This window comes from Leptodactylus fuscus, chromosome 8, assembly GCF_031893055.1.
Source record: "Leptodactylus fuscus isolate aLepFus1 chromosome 8, aLepFus1.hap2, whole genome shotgun sequence".
NCBI lineage: Eukaryota > Metazoa > Chordata > Amphibia > Anura > Leptodactylidae > Leptodactylus > Leptodactylus fuscus.
The window spans coordinates 88,514,638-88,535,508 of NC_134272.1; positions in this window are offsets into that span (position 1 = coordinate 88,514,638).

The following is a 20,871-nucleotide window of genomic DNA, read 5'->3' on the forward strand; positions in this document are numbered from 1 at the left end:
GCAGACCTGCTAAATATTATACTTGTACATGTAGCTGCTAAAATGTGGTCAGTTCTGGGCTCCGGGTGGGATGCGGACCTCCACCCACCTCATTCCAGATCAAGGATTTCATAGCAATGATGAGAATAGGGTTCCCCTCAGAAGCTGCTCCTCTTGGGGCCCCCACTGGACTCCCTATTGCCTGTATGGCTTCCTATCCAGTCTATAAACCCTAGCAGACTCATGGACTCCCATAAAGTGCGGTGGGGAGGGCCAGGCACATGTCTACCCTTCTATACTTCATATGGCTGCCATAAGGGGCCCTGGATCAGCACTGTAGGGATTGTAGGGTTATAGGTTGGTCCTGATGGACTGATGTCTTCATCCAACCTCATCTACTATGTAACTATGTAACTATGTAGGTGGTCTGGGCGTCAGAAAGAACAGGGTCAGCATCAACTTTTATGCCCAGAGTCCTCCATCAGTCCTGACTAATGGATCTGAGAAAATCAATGACATAGAGAACAATAGCAGACTCACCAAAAATAGAATAGGACCTCTTTCCGGAGCTTCCTGACACCAGCCCAATCCCTAGGTCAGCAGGGCTTGGTGATACCATCCCTTGGACTGTTCACCATTCTATGCTTCAGTATTCTATAGGTTACTATTCTATTGTTTGCCACCCTATAGTTCTGCCTCTTTATAGCTCCCTATTCTATAGTTCCCCATTCTATAGTTCCCCATTCTATAGTTCCCCATTCTGTAGTTCCCCATTCTATAGTTCTCCATTCTATAGTTCCCCATTCTATAGTTCCCCATTCTGCAGTTCCCCATTCTATAGTTCTTCATTCTATAGCTCCCTATTCTATAGTTCCCCATTCTATAGTTCCCCATTCTGTAGTTCCCCATTCTATAGTTCTCCATTCTATAGTTCCCCATTCTATAGTTCCCCATTCTGCAGTTCCCCATTCTATAGTTCTCCATTCTATAGTTCCCCATTCTATAGTTCCCCATTCTATAGTTCTCCATTCTATAGTTCCCCATTCTATAGTTCCCCATTCTGCAGTTCCCTATTCTATAGTTCCCCAATCTATAGCTCCCTATTCTATAGTTCCCCATTCTATAGTTCCCCATTCTATAGTCCCCCATTCTATAGTTCCCCATTCTATAGTTCCCCATTCTATAGTTCCCCATTCTATAGTCCCCCATTCTATAGTTCCCCATTCTATAGTTCCCTATTCTATAGTTCCCCATTCTATAGTTCCCCATTCTATAGCTCCCCATTCTATAGTTCCCTATTCTATAGTTCCCCATTCTATAGTTTCCCAATCTATAGCTCCCTATTCTATAGTTCCCCATTCTATAGTTCCCCATTCTATAGTTCCCCAATCTATAGCTCCCTATTCTATAGTTCACCATTCTATAGTTCCCCATTCTATAGTTCCCCAATCTATAGCTCCCTATTCTATAGTTCACCATTCTATAGTTCCCCATTCTATAGTCCCCCATTCTATAGTTCCCCATTCTATAGTCCCCCATTCTATAGTCCCCCATTCTATAGTCCCCCATTCTATAGTTCCCCATTCTGCAGTTCCCTATTCTATAGTTCCCCATTCTGCAGTTCCCTATTCTATAGTTCCCTATTCTATAGTTATCCATTCTATAGTTCCCCATTCTATAGTCCCCCATTCTATAGTTCCCCATTCTATAGTCCCCCATTCTATAGTCCCCCATTCTATAGTTCCCCATTCTATAGTCCGCCATTCTATAGTTCCCCATTCTATAGTTCCCCATTCTGCAGTTCCCCATTCTATAGTTCCCCATTCTATAGTTCCCCAATCTATAGCTCCCTATTCTATAGTTCCCCATTCTATAGTTCCCCATTCTATAGCTCCCCATTCTATAGTTCCCCATTCTGCAGTTCCCCATTCTATAGTTCCCCATTCTATAGCTCCCCATTCTATAGTTCCCTATTCTATAGTCCCCCATTCTATAGTTCCCCATTCTATAGTTCCCTATTCTATAGTTCCCCATTCTATAGTTCCCCATTCTATAGTTCCCCAATCTATAGCTCCCTATTCTATAGTTCACCATTCTATAGTTCCCCATTCTATAGTTCCCCAATCTATAGCTCCCTATTCTATAGTTCCCCATTCTATAGTCCCCCATTCTATAGTCCCCCATTCTATAGTCCCCCATTCTATAGTTCCCCATTCTGCAGTTCCCTATTCTATAGTTCCCCATTCTGCAGTTCCCTATTCTATAGTTCCCTATTCTATAGTTATCCATTCTATAGTTCCCCATTCTATAGTCCCCCATTCTATAGTTCCCCATTCTATAGTCCCCCATTCTATAGTCCCCCATTCTATAGTTCCCCATTCTATAGTCCGCCATTCTATAGTTCCCCATTCTATAGTTCCCCATTCTGCAGTTCCCCATTCTATAGTTCCCCATTCTATAGTTCCCCAATCTATAGCTCCCTATTCTATAGTTCCCCATTCTATAGTTCCCCATTCTATAGCTCCCCATTCTATAGTTCCCCATTCTGCAGTTCCCCATTCTATAGTTCCCCATTTTATAGCTCCCCATTCTATAGTTCCCTATTCTATAGTCCCCCATTCTATAGTTCCCCATTCTATAGTTCCCTATTCTATAGTTCCCCATTCTATAGTTCCCCATTCTATAGTTCCCCAATCTATAGCTCCCTATTCTATAGTTCACCATTCTATAGTTCCCCATTCTATAGTTCCCCAATCTATAGCTCCCTATTCTATAGTTCACCATTCTATAGTTCACCATTCTATAGTTCCCCATTCTATAGTCCCCCATTCTATAGTTCCCCATTCTATAGTCCCCCTTTCTATAGTCCCCCATTCTATAGTTCCCCATTCTGCAGTTCCCTATTCTATAGTTCCCTATTCTATAGTTCTCCATTCTATAGTTCCCCATTCTATAGTTCCCTATTCTATAGTTCCCCATTCTATAGTTCCCTATTCTATAGTCCCCCATTCTATAGTTCCCCATTCTATAGTCCCCCATTCTATAGTCCCCCATTCTATAGTTCCCCATTCTATAGTTCCCTATTCTATAGTCCCCCATTCTATAGTCCCCCATTCTATAGTTCTCCATTCTATAGTCCCCCATTCTATAGTCCCCCATTCTATAGTTCTCCATTCTATAGTTCCCTATTCTATAGTCCCCCATTCTATAGTTCCCCATTCTGCAGTTCCCCATTCTATAGTTCCCCATTTTTTAGTCCCCCATTCTATAGTTCCCCATTCTGCAGTTCCCCATTCTATAGTTCCCCATTCTGCAGTTCCCCATTCTATAGTTCCCCATTCTATAGTTCCCCATTCTATAACTCCCTATTCTATATCTCCATATTCTATAGTTCCCCATTCTGTAGTTCCCCATTCTATAGCTCCCTATTCTATAGTTCGCCATTCTATAGTTCCCCATTCTATAGTTCACCATTCTATAGTTCCCCATTCTATAGCTCCCTATTCTATAGTTCACCATTCTATAGTCCCCCATTCTATAGTTCCCCATTCTATAGTTCCCCATTCTATAGTTCCCCTTTCTATAGTTCCCCAATCTACGCTTCGCCATCTTGAGGTTCTCCATTCCACCCCCTTGTATCTTTTTGTGATTTCCTAGACAGAAGACGTTCTCAGCAGCCCGGGGTAACGATTTGCTATTTGCGAAGTCCGATAGTTGTCTATTTGTGCTATCGACATCTTAATCAGATTATTCTACCGATCCTCCCGTTACTTCCTCCCTCTCATTATATCACACAAGATACGGCCGATGATGTGTGATCTGATTACGTGTTCGAGCAAACTTTTCCTCGCCGGCGCTGTGCGAATGACCTTTTAAGATCTCATAAGTCGCTATTTCAGGTGATGATCCAATAAAATCTATCAGAGTCAGCAGCGTGTATGGAATTACTCCATCATGTGAGACTGCAGACAGAAAACATAATCAATACGGAGGCTGAGCTGTCACTCATCCCCGGGCCCCGCTCCTAAAGACGCCGCCGTCTGATGTTATTAATAAACTGTAAATGAGCAGAGATCTATAAACTCCCGATAAACGTGATCCCTCCCCCGCACCCAGGGCTTATCACAGCTCCATAATATCACAGCACAGTCAATTATAGACAAAGTGGGGGCCCCTATATAAGGGGGTACTGTAGAGGGTGCACATTGAAAGTGTGACTGTATACACCTGCCAGGATCCATTTTGTTTTCATCGAGAACGCCACTTCCTGTTTTGAGTCCACACGACTTCCTGTCTGAGTGATGGCTGAATTTCTATCAGTCGTGTCCGTGTGGTCTGGCCAGGAGGGAATCCATGTTTACTCAGTATCAAAATAAAGGAATGTAAGCCCCGCCCATAGGCCCACCCCCGAGCAGCCAAGAAAAAAAATTCTGACTCTGGCTTCACAATAAAATGGTTACTTATTATATAGAATATTCTACAACTGATGATACTGGATAATTAATTAGATACATTAGTTGTTGCATATTTACTTTCATACATTAGAGGAGCTTTACCTGCAATTTATGAAAGCGGGACAGGCCACAAAAAGTATATACCTTGTATCTATAGAATAAAGGATAAGATGCAGACATGTGGGGACCTGAGACATTGAGACCCCCTTGGTGCACCCCCACTCCATACAGTTCAGCTGGATATAGCCAAGTGCTCTGATATTTCTAGTGTCAGCAAAATTTTCAATGGGATCCACTGATGTATATGGTGGCGAACCTACCGAAATGTGGAGGGGAAGGAGAGTGGACAACACATGCATGCTTGGCCACACTGAGTGTACATGTGCGTTCGGAGAGTCCACTTGGGGACCCCCCTAAACGGAAACATACACGCATTAAAAAGTGGATAAGTAAAGGAAACCCACAGACCCTATAGACTATAATGGGGTCCATGTGGTTTCCGCTCCGTTTCTACATGAAACACGCAGAGAGAAAAGTGCTGCAAGCAGTGGAAACCGAGTGGAAACCACATGGACCCCATTATAGTCTATGGGGTCTGTGGGTTTCCTTTTGGTATCCACTTTTTAATGTGTATAGGTTTTCGTTCCCAAGTGGACTCCCCGAATGAAACCCGAACGCAGATGTGAACCGAGTCTTACCCAGAACTCCAGACTAATAGCTTTAACCTACACTCATACATTGTAACAAACTCTCATCTCTACTTCCAGCCAATAAAGAGTAACGTCTTGAACATAGTAACACAACCACAAAGTATCTAAGAAAATTGCTGAAAATTTTAGGACTGAGCAACCCCTTCAGCAATTGAGGGCCCCCTGATAGAGGTGTAACATGAAGCTTGTGGAACCCCCTGCACATTCTGTAGCAGACACCCCAACTATAAGGTATCATGTATAGTATTGGTCAGCCACGTTATGGGATCCTAAGTCTCCCGAGCCCATATGTGACACCCCATTAAATGATACCCCTGCTGGTCCCTGCAGTATCAGGAGAGTGTTGTCCTATCTGTGCCACAGTGGCCTCTGCTGGAGAGATGTAGAATTACATATTGTCTTATCTTATGGGTGACCCTGTAATACCTGGATGTGTTGAGTCCACCGTCAGGTTATTGGGTGTCAGGCGTTTCGCACTATTGCTATTCAGTGAGGCAGGCTCCACATTGTACAGTCAGACTTGTGAACATGCGCCAGTTATTGGAGGGACATATGCCGCTCTCGCCTCCGGTATGATCCGCTAGACGTCAGCTTCATATGAGTCTATTCCATCAACTTGTTCCTCTAATTTTCATTTAAAGACTCACAAAGACTGTCGAGGATGATTAATGAATCACATAATTACCGACTATAAGGCGGCCGCGCTCACATGGCTGGCATAACAAACACGTCTCCAGACTGGCAGCGCGATCCTTAATAAACTCGTATCTGTGAAGATGAAGGAGGAACAGTGAAATATCTGGAAGGAATGAGAGACACTTAATAGGTGTCCTGGGCTCACCCCCATCCCTTAATAAGTGTCCTGGGCTCACCCCCATCTCTTAATAGGTGTCCTGGGCTCTCCCCCATCCCTTAATAAGTGTCCTGGGCTCACCCCCATCCCTTAATAGGTGTCCTGGGCTCACCCCCATCTCTTAATAGGTGTCCTGGGCTCACCCCCATCCCTTAATAGGTGTCCTGGGCTCACCCCCATCCCTTAATAGGTGTCCTGGGCTCACCCCCATCCCTTAATAGGTGTCCTGGGCTCACCCCCATCTCTTAATAGGTGTCCTGGGCTCACCCCCATCCCTTAATAGGTGTCCTGGGCTCACCCCCATCCCTTAATAGGTGTCCTGGGCTCACCCCCATCCCTTAATAAGTGTCCTGGGCTCACCCCCATCTCTACTGTTTGTTTGTTAGTCATTTCTGTTTCTGGGAAAGCTGGGTGGCAGCTCACAGATACAAGTTTATGCTCGACAACTTTCTTAGAATGTCAGGAAGACTCCTGGAGAAAACATGAGATGTCTTGGAGCAGGTCTTACAGATCTTGGAGGAAATCTGTGTGCTATAATAGAAGGAACTCTGCAAGGTTGAGGCCTCACGTTGCAAAGATTTTTTTGTTGCAGATTTTGATGTTTTTTTTGAGCCAAACCCAGAAGTGGCCACAAAGGAATGGGAAATATATAGAGCGCATCTCAGGATCCCTTCTGCCATGGGGTCTGCACTTCCAGTATTTCAGGGGGTTCGGGTCTCTGTATACAGTTATGGAGTCTGGTTTTAGGAGGAATGGTTTGGGATTTTTTTGTTTTTTGACATGGGATCTGTCTATGCTTTGCAGATCTGATCTGGGGTCTGCCCTTGTCTATGGGGTCTAGTTTGGGGTCCGTTATGGTTCGGGACGACCTTGTTTTGGGTCTGTACTTGTTTAAGAGATCTAGTATGGCGTATTATTTTGTTTGGGTGGTCTTGTCTTAGGTTTGCACCAGTTTAGGGGTTCTGATCTGGGGTCTGTTTTGTATTTTGGGTCTGTACTTCTTTAGGAGCCTTAGTTTTTTAGGTCTGGTCTGAGGTCTATACTAGTGGGGTGTGATAAAGGGGTCATTTGCACTATTTTTGATTGAATGCCATAGGAGGGGGGAGGGTGGTTGTATATAAATCTGTAGAGTATATGTAAAAATTAAAACCCTGCACGATACCTCTCTATGCATCACTTTTCAGAATCTCACAAGTTGACCTGTATGACCGAACCGGCCATATCATCAGTTTCTGGGAAAGCTGGGTGACAAACATTACTAAGCCTGACGTCACATCACTCACACGAGTTGACAGTATAAGACTCCTGACCACAGTTCTACCTCATTATGGATAAGAGAGATGTACTTCTATATTTGGTGGTCTGGGAAAGCTGGTAGCCATTATAGCACACCCAGCTTTCCCAGAAACAGATATACAGCACATTATAGAATAATGTATTTATAAGCACACTGAATAATAAAGCTAAGACCTTTCCTTTCCCAGGATCTTGGGGCGCAGTGCGTGAGTCGTGCCCTCTAGAGGGCGCTTGAGCGAGGTGCCAGTCACTTTAATGGTGCTACAGACATCTGGCATGGCACCGCTCCAGCCCCAGCACCATCTGCAACCAAATTGGTTCCATGATAACAATTTGCAGTAACAGGAACGCTGGCTGCCTCTTTTTATGGATCCCAATGAAAATTACAATTTTAAGTTTGCTGACTGCATCTCCCCAGGCAGTCATTCCCTCGAAAGCCTTCATGATGGGGGTGGCGGTGGTTGTGGGGGGGGGAGCGTGTACGGATTCTAATTACCTAACCCCACTGTTACGTTGCCCAATCAGTTCTTTCCGTAGGCCCCAGGCGAGGTGCAGATTTGCCAGCGTTCAGCTCTTGGGCTGTCGGCCCGTGCGGCCTCAGCAGGGGGCACTGGGAGATAATGACTTGACGCTGGCGGAGAGAAATTAGCCGCTCTGTGATTGTCCTCCGCTGACAGGGATCTGTACACCCCCCTCCTCTCTGACATTAATAATTTCAGGCCGGCCTGTGGAGACTGGCAGATATTGGGGCCATGGATCTTCCGTTTAGCTCTTGATAGTAGGAGGGCGATTTATGCCGCGCGGCCCATGTGCAAAGCAGAAAAACTGCAACTTCATGTACAATATAAAGGGGAAGGAGATAAATAATATCTGGGAACATTGTACTTATATCCTGGATACATGTTCTACAGCAACAATGTATCCGCTCCATAGCAGGGAGCTGGCCCTACAGCCTCTATAGGGCGGCCACTGCTGGAGGAAGGTGGTATTACATGATGGCCACTGAAATGCAAGGATGAGTTTGGCACATCAAGTGACTTACACTATATTTGTGATGTAGACATAGCACATATATAGAAGGTCACCATATACATTGCACTTACATATAGAAATTTACAATAAAGTATAGCACATGTGTAAGGAGACGACCAGGATTATTACATATAGAAATGTATGACCTGCCTAGCACATATATAATGGTATGTCTGAGTATATTATATATAAAGTCATGTACAATAGCCTGTCATTGTATACTGTGAGCGAACCCCTGAATAGTGTTTGAACGCAGATGAGAAGCTAATCTTACTGAGGCCCCCTCCCCCATTTATACATTTACTTATACAGTACATTGCTGGATGGGTCTCTCAGTAAGTGCATGGGGGTGTGGGGGGAGTCCACAGTAAATATATGAGTGGGGGAGGGGTTCCTCAGAAAATCTATCTATCTATCTATCTATCTACAGTGTTGGCCAAAAGTATTGGCACCCCTGCAATTCTGTCAGATAATACTCCTGTTCTTCCAGATAATGATTGCAATCACAAATTTTTTGGTATTATTATCTTCATTTATTTTGTCTTCAATGGAAAACCACAAAAAGAATTGTCAAAAAGCCAAATTGGATATAATTCCACAGCAAACATAAAAAAGGGGGTGGACAAAAGTATTGGCACTGTTTGAAAAATCATGTGATGCTTCTGTAATTTGTGTAATTAACAGCACCTGTTACTTACCTGAGGCACCTAACAGGTGGTGGCAATAACTAAATCACTTGCAGCCAGTTGAAATGGATTAAAGTTGACTCCACCTCTGTCCTGTGTCCTTGTGTGACCACATTGAACATGGAGAAAAGAAAGAAGACCAAAGAACTGTCTGAGGACTTGAGAAGCAAAACTGTGAGGAAGCCTGAGCAATCTCAAGGCTACAAGTCCATCTCCAAAGACCTGAATGTTCCTGTGTCTACCGTGCGCAGTGTCATCAAGAAGTGTAAAGCCCATGGCACTGTGGCTAACCTCCCGAGATGTGGACGCAAAAGAAACATTGACGAGAGATTTCACCGCAAGATTGTGCAGATGGCGGATAAAGAACCTCGACTAACATCCAAACAAGTCCAAGCTGCCCTGCAGTCCGAGGGTACAACAGTGTCACCCCGTACTATCCAGCGTCAGCGTCTGAATGAGAAGGGACTGTATGGTAGGAGACCCAGGAAGACCCCACTTCTTACCCACAGACAGAAGCCAGGCTGGAGTTTGCCAAAACTTACCTGAGAAAGCCAAAACCGTTCTGGAAGAATGTTCTCTGGTCAGAGGAGACAAAAGTAGGAAAAGGCCTCAACATAGAGATTACAGGAAAAAAAGAGAAGAAGACGCCCCCTACAGTTAGACATGGCGGAGGTCCCTGATGGTTTGGGGTTGCTTTGCTGCCTCTGGCACTGGACAGCTTGACCGTGTGCATGGCATTATGAAGTCTGAAGACGACCAACACATTGTGCAGCATCATGTAGGGCCCAGTGTGAGAAAGCGGGGTCTCCCTCAGAGGTCAGGGCTCTTCCAGCAGGACAAGGACCCAAAACACACTTCAGGTCAGCACTAGAAAATGGTGGTGAGAGAAAGCCCTGGAGACTTGTAAAGTGGCAGCAATGAGTCCAGCCCTGAATCCCATAGGACACCTGTGGGGGAGGGGGAGAGATCTCTTGGTGGCAGTTTGGAGAAGGCCCCCTTCACATCTCAGGGGGGACCTGGAGCAGGAGCCCAAGAAGAAGGGTCTAAGATTCCAGCAGAGCCTTGTAAGAAACTCATTGCTGGTTAGCGGAAGCGGTTGTGCGCAGTTATTTTGTCTAAGGGTGCATTCACACGGAGTAACATGCAGCGTGACCTGGCACGTATACGCCATGTGAGATTTTGCGGGCCGTATATGCTCCCATTGATTTCAATGGGAGTGTGGATCGTAAACGCCACGTTATTTTGCAGCTGTGATTTTGCGGCCATTACTCCGTGTGAATGCACCCTAACAGTGAATTAGAAGTGTTTATATAATATTTTAGCTGCACTTTGGGCTGTTAAAAAAGAGGAGGAAACCAGACGTGTTCTCCTTCATTTTCTCATATTTAAAAAAATTACATAAAATAAATCCTTGAAAAAAAAGAGGCAAAAAATTATCTAAGTATTATATCGCTTTCAGAAGCGTGTCTGGTCATGAATCGGGGAAAATGGCGCGGTCATGAAGTGGTTAAAGAAGTTGTCCATAGGGGAGGGGCTAAACTTTGGTGATTTTGTTAGTCTGAGCTGCAAAACCTCCTGGTCCTGAACTTCAGAGTCATAAAACTGTATTTTTCTGTATTTCCTATGAAGTATGAGACTGTATAACTATATAATGGGGGGGGGGGGGGGTATAGACTGTATATAGGTCTCCGCAGCACTTTACCTCATACAGTAGAAGAGACCGCCATGGAAATATATAAAGTGAGCGGTGGGCAGCGCGAGGCGAAAGCAAATTGTGCTTAACAGCCTAGGCCGCCCGCACAACTGAGGATGCAGAAGGCAATTCCATCATAAATATTATAATTTCATTACTTTCCACCGCCGAAAAAAAAAAAAAGAGCGGCGTGAAATGCAATGAGATTGAGAAAGGACAAGCTGCGTGGTGGGGGGAGATGGAATGCCAGCGCGGCGAACGGAAGGAGGGGCGCCAGGTGCCAGCTGTCTGAGCCCCTGTGTTTAAAATTTAATACCAAAATCTCAGCTGAAGGTTTTGTTATCTATCAGAATAATGTCGCCTAACCATACGGGAGCTTCTCTAATGCACTCGCTCCTCATAAGTCAGATTAAAAATGAAAATATCACACTCGGCTACGTGGGCGCACCGGTCGCCGTCACCTTGGGGATATGAAATAAGGAAATGGACCCAGTCAAGATGTTGTATTAAACCATCAAAGCTGTCTTTGATGCTTCCATTTATAGGGCGGCCCCTGGAGAATTCCTCCCGGGGATAATGTATTTTCTGTATATTATTCTCAAAGAAATGTTGTGGCAGGCAGTAAACAGAGTCACCTGTCTGCAGCAGGGGGCGCTCACACGGAATACTAACCAGGGCTGGGAAGTGGGTGGAACAAATCACCAACTCCTGATTTGCCATGACACGACTGCAGCACCTCTTTTCTTCCTCAGTCCAGCTCCTATTTTTCACAACCCAACACCAACCCCTCTGTTTATCCACCCAACACCGATTCTTCTATTGTACCACAGCCTGACCCCAACTCTGAGTCCTCTTCTGACTTCAATGCCTTCATAAATTTCATAAATGGTGCAGACATAGTAAAGCGCCTCTATTTTTCCACAGCCTGAGTCAGACGTCTCTATTTTTCCATAGCCAACTCCAACTCTGACTCCTACTGCGATGCCTTCCTAATGACTGACAGCCATGGTGGAGACTGACATAGTAAAGCTCCTCTATTTTTCCACAGCCTGACTCCAATTCCTCTAGTTTTCCATAGCCCAGACCCAACTCTGACTCCTCCTCCCTTATATGGTTGACAGCCATGGTGGAGACTGCCTGACCCCAACTCTGAGTCCTCTTCTGACTCCAAAGCCTTCATAAATTTCATAAATGGTGCAGACAGACATAGTAAAGCTCCTCTATTTTTCCACAGCCTGAGTCAAATGTCTCTATTTTTCCATAGCCCAACTCCAATTCCTCTATTTTTCCATGACAGAGTTGCAACTCTGACACCTACTGCGATGCCTTCCTAATAGCTGACAGCCATGGTGGAGATAGAAAGCTCCTCTATTTTCCCAACTCTGACTCTTCCTCCCTTATATGGCCAACAGCCATGGTGGAGACTAACATAGTAAAGCTCCTCTATTTTTCCATAGCCCGACTCCAATTCCTCTATTTTTCCACAGCACAGTTCCAACTCTGACTCCTACTGTGATGCCTTTCTAATGGCTGACAACCATGGTGGAGACAGACATAGTAAAGCTCCTCTATTTTTCCACAGCCTGACTCCGATTCCTCTAGTTTTCCATAGCCCAGTGCCAACTCTGACTCTTCCTCCCTTATATGGTTGACAGCCATGGTGGAGACAGACATAGTAAAGCTCCTCTATTTTCCCAACTCTGACTCTTCCTCCCTTATATGGTTGACAGCCATGGTGGAGACTGACATAGTAGAGCTCCTCTATTTTTCCATAGCCTGACTCCGACTCCTCTAGTTTTCCATAACCCGGCCCCAACTCTGACTCCTCCTCCTTCCTAATGGCTGAAAGCCATGGTGGAGACAGACATAGTAAAGCTCCTCTATTTTTCCACAGCCCGACTCCGACTTCTTTTTTTCTAAACAGCCCAGCACCAACCAACTTTATTTTTTGACAGCCTGACTCTGATGCCTCTATTTTTCACAACTCTGGCTCCAACTCCTTCGTAAGCGTCCAACTGTCATGGTGGACACAGTAAATCTTCTCTAATTCAATAAGGTAAAAGGTAAATACCAGGGGATCATTTAGGAGCAGCCCCCACGTCTTCTCTGTTCGGTGACACAGTCGGGTCCACACCGGCTTCTTACAATGTTCAGTTCCTGTCCTGACACAGTCTCTAATACTTGATTGAACATCATCATTAACCCAACAAGGACAAGAGACCGGTGACCTGTCAGCCCCACGGGGTCATCCCTTTTGCTACAACAGCCACTTGTCCATGTCGGTGAGCCATTGTTGGACCACGGAGTGAAAGGGAAACATCAGAATGGAAGCGACGAGGGATTGGTAAGATATTATTATTATATCATATATTATTACTTCTTGTTCTATAACATTCTAATAAGTTTTTACATTTGTTTTACATATCCAGACAGTCTCCTATATCTCTCATTCATTGCAGCCGCCGTAAAGCGTATGCACCCATCTGCACTCTCTATACAGACAATACAGGAAGGAAGTGCGACTCCAATATGGCCGCCCTGCAGGGAACATTGTAACATTCTAGAAATAATACAATGTATCAGTCTGGAGTCAAAGAGCATTGTCTGGACTGGATACAACTGTATCACTTCTCTGCTAACATCAGGACTAGCCGTGTATACGGTCACTGCCTACGTATATACCACGAGTCTTCTCATGCACTGCCAGCAAGCAGAGATCTCAAAAATGGTAAAAAATTGAAGCACCATTTATATTAGAAAGTTGTAGAAATTTTCATTGCACACTAGAACTCCCCTTTAAATCCCCCCATTGTGCCCCGGCCTGTCGAGCCCCCACCGAAGTCTCTCGGTAAGGATTCTGACCTTGTATTTGTCCCCTAAAATGAAATCTTCCTTCGTGTTTCCCATCCGCACCCCCGAGCCTCGGCGTTGCCTCAAACCAGCCACAAAATTACTGATCTGAACACAAAAACATCACCTAATGTAAAGGCAATTGGGTTAAACATGGAGGGAGATTTGAGGCGGCTCGTACATCGTATGTCCTAGATTAGAAGCAGCAATTAGTCAGGATGAATGTAATAAACCAAAAATAAAAAAAACCCATCACCGTCACTACGGCCACAGAACCTCCGAGCAGCCGGGTCCGTGAAGCCGGAGCAATATCCTAATTTAATAAGCACATAAAGTATATGTTTATAAATCATGTATACGCCGCCACCGCTGACCAGAATGCATTGGCTGCCATAACTCAGCAGGTACATGACTAGAATACGCTGCATTACGTGTCCGCGCTGAAGTCCAGAACATTCATCTCCGACATCGCTCTCCCTCTATAGTCTATGTAAAGAACATGAGGGGTGCGCTGACATCATTCAGGTCCGGAGGTTAATGTCACCTCCGTCTTATTAACCCGACCGAAGCAAATGGAACAGAAAAATCAATTCTAGATAGAAAAAAGCCATGCTGACTGATCTCACCTTGGAGTGACCTCAATGGCACTTACTAAGAAGGAAGACGGATATGGGGGAGCGCTGGTATGTGTAGTGCGAAGGAATAGTCAGATGAGCGATTCTCTTATATACACTATATTATGTTATCACTATAGGAAAGGGTAAGAAACCTGATAATTACCCACAGGGGGCAGTATTATAGTAGTTATATTCTTGTACATAGGAGGTAGTATTATAGTAGTTATATTCTTGTACATAGGAGTAGTATTATAGTAGTTATATTCTTGTACATAGGAGGTAGTATTATAGTAGTTATATTCTTGTACATAGGAGCAGTATTATAGTAGTTATATTCTTGTACATAGGAGTAGTATTATAGTAGTTATATTCTTGTACATAGGAGTAGTATTATAGTAGTTATATTCTTGTACATAGGAGTAGTATCATAGTAGTTATATTCTTGTACATAGGAGTAGTATTATAGTAGTTATATTCTTGTACATAGGAGTAGTATTATAGTAGTTATATTCTTGTACATAGGAGCAGTATTATAGTAGTTATATTCTTGTACATAGGAGTAGTATTATAGTAGTTATATTCTTGTATATAGGAGCAGTATTATAGTAGTTATATTCTTGTACATAGGAGTAGTATTATAGTAGTTATATTCTTGTACATAGGAGCAGTATTATAGTAGTTATATTCTTGTACATAGGCGCAGTATTATAGTAGCTATATTCTTGTACATAGGAGTAGTATTATAGTAGTTATATTCTTGTACATAGGAGTAGTATTATAGTAGTTATATTCTTGTACATAGGAGCAGTATTATAGTAGTTATATTCTTGTACATAGGAGGTAGTATTATAGTAGTTATATTCTTGTACATAGGAGCAGTATTATAGTAGTTATATTCTTGTACATAGCAGTAGTATTATAGTAGTTATATTCTTGTACATAGGAGTAGTATTATAGTAGTTATATTCTTGTACATAGGAGGTAGTATTATAGTAGTTATATTCTTGTACATAGGAGCAGTATTATAGTAGTTATATTCTTGTACATAGGAGTAGTATTATAGTAGTTATATTCTTGTACATAGGAGTAGTATTATAGTAGTTATATTCTTGTACATAGGAGCAGTATTATAGTAGTTATATTCTTGTACATAGGAGTAACATTATAGTAGTTATATTCTTGTACATAGGAGCAGTATTATAGTAGTTATATTCTTGTACATAGGAGCAGTATTATAGTAGTTATATTCTTGTACATAGGAGTAACATTATAGTAGTTATATTCTTGTACATAGGAGTAGTATTATAGTAGTTATATTCTTGTACATAGGAGTAGTATTATAGTAGTTATATTCTTGTACATAGGAGTAGTATTATAGTAGTTATATTCTTGTATATAGGAGCAGTATTATAGTAGTTATATTCTTGTACATAGGAGTAGTATTATAGTAGTTATATTCTTGTATATAGGAGCAGTATTATAGTAGTTATATTCTTGTACATAGGAGTAGTATTATAGTAGTTATATTCTTGTACATAGGAGCAGTATTATAGTAGTTATATTCTTGTACATAGGCGCAGTATTATAGTAGCTATATTCTTGTACATAGGAGTAGTATTATAGTAGTTATATTCTTGTACATAGGAGTAGTATTATAGTAGTTATATTCTTGTACATAGGAGCAGTATTATAGTAGTTATATTCTTGTACATAGGAGGTAGTATTATAGTAGTTATATTCTTGTACATAGGAGCAGTATTATAGTAGTTATATTCTTGTACATAGCAGTAGTATTATAGTAGTTATATTCTTGTACATAGGAGTAGTATTATAGTAGTTATATTCTTGTACATAGGAGGTAGTATTATAGTAGTTATATTCTTGTACATAGGAGTAGTATTATAGTAGTTATATTCTTGTACATAGGAGGTAGTATTATAGTAGTTATATTCTTGTACATAGGAGCAGTATTATAGTAGTTATATTCTTGTACATAGGAGTAGTATTATAGTAGTTATATTCTTGTACATAGGAGTAGTATTATAGTAGTTATATTCTTGTACATAGGAGGTAGTATTATAGTAGTTATATTCTTGTACATAGGAGCAGTATTATAGTAGTTATATTCTTGTACATAGCAGTAGTATTATAGTAGTTATATTCTTGTACATAGGAGTAGTATTATAGTAGTTATATTCTTGTACATAGGAGTAGTATTATAGTAGTTATATTCTTGTACATAGGAGTAGTATTATAGTAGTTATATTCTTGTACATAGGAGCAGTATTATAGTAGTTATATTCTTGTACATAGGAGTAACATTATAGTAGTTATATTCTTGTACATAGGAGTAGTATTATAGTAGTTATATTCTTGTACATAGGAGTAGTATTATAGTAGTTATATTCTTGTACATAGGAGTAGTATTATAGTAGTTATATTCTTGTACATAGGAGCAGTATTATAGTAGTTATATTCTTGTACATAGGAGTAACATTATAGTAGTTATATTCTTGTACATAGGAGTAGTATTATAGTAGTTATATTCTTGTACATAGGAGTAGTATTATAGTAGTTATATTCTTGTACATAGGAGTAGTATTATAGTAGTTATATTCTTGTATATAGGAGCAGTATTATAGTAGTTATATTCTTGTAACATAGGAGTAGTATTATAGTAGTTATATTCTTGTATATAGGAGCAGTATTATAGTAGTTATATTCTTGTACATAGGAGTAGTATTATAGTAGTTATATTCTTGTACATAGGAGCAGTATTATAGTAGTTATATTCTTGTACATAGGCGCAGTATTATAGTAGCTATATTCTTGTACATAGGAGTAGTATTATAGTAGTTATATTCTTGTACATAGGAGCAGTATTATAGTAGTTATATTCTTGTACATAGGAGTAGTATCATAGTAGTTATATTCTTGTACATAGGAGCAGTATTATAGTAGTTATATTCTTGTACATAGGAGTAGTATTATAGTAGTTATATTCTTGTACATAGGATGTAGTATTATAGTAGTTATATTCTTGTACATAGGAGTAGTATTATAGTAGTTATATTCTTGTACATAGGAGTAGTATTATAGTAGTTTTATTCTTGTACATAGGAGCAGTATTATAGTAGTTATATTCTTGTACATAGGAGTAATATTATAGTAGTTATATTCTTGTACATAGGAGGTAGTATTATAGTAGTTATATTCTTGTACATAGGAGCAGTATTATAGTAGTTATATTCTTGTACATAGGAGTAGTATTATAGTAGTTATATTCTTGTACATAGGAGGTAGTATTATAGTAGTTATATTCTTGTACATAGGAGCAGTATTATAGTAGTTATATTCTTGTACATAGGAGTAGTATTATAGTAGTTATATTCTTGTACATAGGAGCAGTATTATAGTAGTTATATTCTTGTACATAGGAGTAGTATTATAGTAGCTATATTCTTGTACATAGGAGTAGTATTATAGTAGTTATATTCTTCTACATAGGAGTAGTATTATAGTAGTTATATTCTTGTACATAGGAGGTAGTATTATAGTAGTTATATTCTTCTACATAGGAGTAGTATTATAGTAGTTATATTCTTGTACATAGGAGCAGTATTATAGTAGTTATATTCTTGTACATAGGAGCAGTATTATAGTAGTTATATTCTTGTACATAAGAGCAGTATTATTGTAGTTATATTCTTGTACATAGGAGGTAGTATTATAGTAGTTATATTCTTGTATATAGGAGCAGTATTATAGTAGTTATATTCTTGTACATAGGAGTAGTATTATAGTAGTTATATTCTTGTACATAGGAGTAGTATTATAGTAGTTATATTCTAGTACATAGGAGGTAGTATTATAGTAGTTATATTCCTGTACATAGGAGTAGTATTATAGTAGTTATATTCTTGTACATAGGAGTAGTATTATAGTAGTTATATTCTTGTACATAGGAGTAATATTATAGTAGTTATATTCTTGTACATAGGAGCAGTATTATAGTAGTTATATTCTTGTACATAGGAGTAATATTATAGTAGTTATATTCTTGTACATAGGAGTAGTATTATAGTAGTTAAATTCTTGTACAAAGGAGCAGTATCATAGTAGTTATATTCTTGTACATAGGAGCAGTATTATAGTAGTTATATTCTTGTACATAGGAGCAGTATTATAGTAGTTATATTCTTGTACATAGGAGTAGTATTATAGTAGTTATATTCTTGTACATAGGAGTAGTATTATAGTAGTTATATTCTTCTACATAGGAGTAGTATTATAGTAGTTATATTCTTGTACATAGGAGTAGTATTATAGTAGTTATATTCTTCTACATAGGAGGTAGTATTATAGTAGTTATATTCTTGTACATAGGAGGTAGTATTATAGTAGTTATATTCTTGTACATAGGAGCAGTATTATAGTAGTTATATTCTTGTATATGAAGGGCAGTATTATAGTAGTTATATTCCTGTACATAGGAGTAGTATTATAGTAGTTATATTCTTGTACATAGGAGTAGTATTATAGTAGTTATATTCTTGTACATAGGAGTAATATTATAGTAGTTATATTCTTGTACATAGGAGTAGTATTATAGTAGTTATATTCTTGTACATAGGAGTAGTATTATAGTAGTTATATTCTTGTACATAGGAGCAGTATTATAGTAGTTATATTCTTGTACATAGGAGGTAGTATTATAGTAGTTATATTCCTGTACATAGGAGTAGTATTATAGTAGTTATATTCTTGTACATAGGAGTAGTATTATAGTAGTTATATTCTTGTACATAGGAGCAGTATTATAGTAGTTATATTCTTGTACATAGGAGTAGTATTATAGTAGTTATATTCTTTTACATAGGAGCATTATTATAGTAGTTATATTCCTGTACATAGGAGTAGTATTATAGTAGTTATATTCTTGTACATAGGAGCAGTATTATAGTAGTTATATTCTTGTACATAGGAGCAGTATTATAGTAGTTATATTCTTGTACATAGGAGGTAGTATTATAGTAGTTATATTCTTGTACATAGGAGTAGTATTATAGTAGTTATATTCTTGTACATAGGAGGTAGTATTATAGTAGTTATATTCTTGTACATAGGAGTAGTATTATAGTAGTTATATTCTTGTACATAGGAGTAGTATTATAGCAATTATATTCTTGTATATAGGAGTAGTATTATAGTAGTTATATTCTTGTATATAGGAGCAGTATTATAGTAGTTATATTCTTGTACATAGGAGTAGTATTATAGTAGTTATATTCTTGTACATAGGAGTAGTATTATAGTAGTTATATTCTTGTACATAGGAGTAGTACTATAGTAGTTATATTCTTGTACATAGGAGTAGTATTATAGTAGATATACTCTTGTACATAGGAGGTAGTATTATAGTAGTTATATTCTTGTACATAGGAGTAGTATTATAGTAGTTAGATTCTTGTACATAGGAGCAGTATTATAGTAGTTATATTCTTGTATATAGGAGTAGTATTATAGTAGTTATATTCTTGTACATAGGAGCAGTATTATAGTAGTTATATTCTTGTACATAGGAGGTAGTATTATAGTAGTTATATTCTTGTACATAGGAGTAGTATTATAGTAGTTATATTCTTGTACATAGGAGGTAGTATTATAGTAGTTATATTCTTGTACATAGGAGTAGTATTATAGTAGTTATATTCTTGTACATAGGAGTAGTATTATAGCAGTTATATTCTTGTATATAGGAGCAGTATTATAGTAGTTATATTCCTGTACATAGGAGTAGTATTATAGTAGTTATATTCTTGTATATAGGAGCAGTATTATAGTAGTTATATTCCTGTACATAGGAGTAGTATTATAGTAGTTATATTCTTGTACATAGGAGCAGTATTATAGTAGTTATATTCTTGTACATAGGAGTAGTATTATGGTAGTTATATTCCTGTACATAGGAGTAGTATTATAGTAGTTATATTCTTGTATATTGGAGCAGTATTATAGTAGTTATATTCTTGTACATAGGAGTAGTATTATAGTAGTTATATTCTTGTACATAGGAGTAGTATTATAGCAGTTATATTCTTGTATATAGGAGCAGTATTATAGTAGTTATATTACTGTACATAGGAGTAGTATTATAGTAGTTATATTCTTGTACATAGGAGTAGTATTATAGTAGTTATATTCTTGTACATAGGAGTAGTATTATAGCAGTTATATTCTTGTATATAGGAGCAGTATTATAGTAGTTATATTCCTGTACATAGGAGTAGTATTATAGTAGTTATATTCTTGTATATAGGAGCAGTATTATAGTAGTTATATTCCTGTACATAGGAGTAGTATTATAGTAGTTATATTCTTGTACATAGGAGCAGTATTATAGTAGTTATATTCTTGTACATAGGAGTAGTATTATGGTAGTTATATTCCTGTACATAGGAGTAGTATTATAGTAGTTATATTCTTGTATATAGGAGCAGTATTATAGTAGTTATATTCTTGTACATAGGAGTAGTATTATAGTAGTTATATTCTTGTACATAGGAGTAGTATTATAGTAGTTATATTCTTGTACATAGGAGTAGTACTATAGTAGTTATATTCTTGTACATAGGAGTAGTATTATAGTAGATATACTCTTGTACATAGGAGGTAGTATTATAGTAGTTATATTCTTGTAC